Source organism: Acanthisitta chloris, unplaced genomic scaffold (assembly GCF_000695815.1).
Source record: "Acanthisitta chloris isolate BGI_N310 unplaced genomic scaffold, ASM69581v1 scaffold2068, whole genome shotgun sequence".
NCBI lineage: Eukaryota > Metazoa > Chordata > Aves > Passeriformes > Acanthisittidae > Acanthisitta > Acanthisitta chloris.
In genome coordinates, this window is record NW_008686267.1 from 101413 (window position 1) to 101739 (window position 327).

Sequence of the window (327 nt, forward strand, 5' to 3'; positions counted from 1 at the left end):
GCCTGTGGCACTGAGCTGGTGCTGCAGGCACTGAACAGGGAGAGGGAAGTGCCCCTTAGGAGCTGCCAACTGAATTTCCAGCCCCCAGGTGCCCCAGCTGGCTCCAGGGTCTGCTGGGAGAGCCAGGCAACTCTCTGCAGTGAACTCATCAAGCAAATTTGGGTTGAAGGAGAGAAGAGATTACAAAAAGTCCAAAGACTCTGTTGCTCTGTTTTCCAAGTGAAGCAGTTGCCACTGCAGCAATAATTCTTTTCCATGGGTTAATTGGCCTGAAAACAGTGTTTTGTCTGACTGCATGTGAAGTGGTTTAGTTTTTTGACTTTGCAG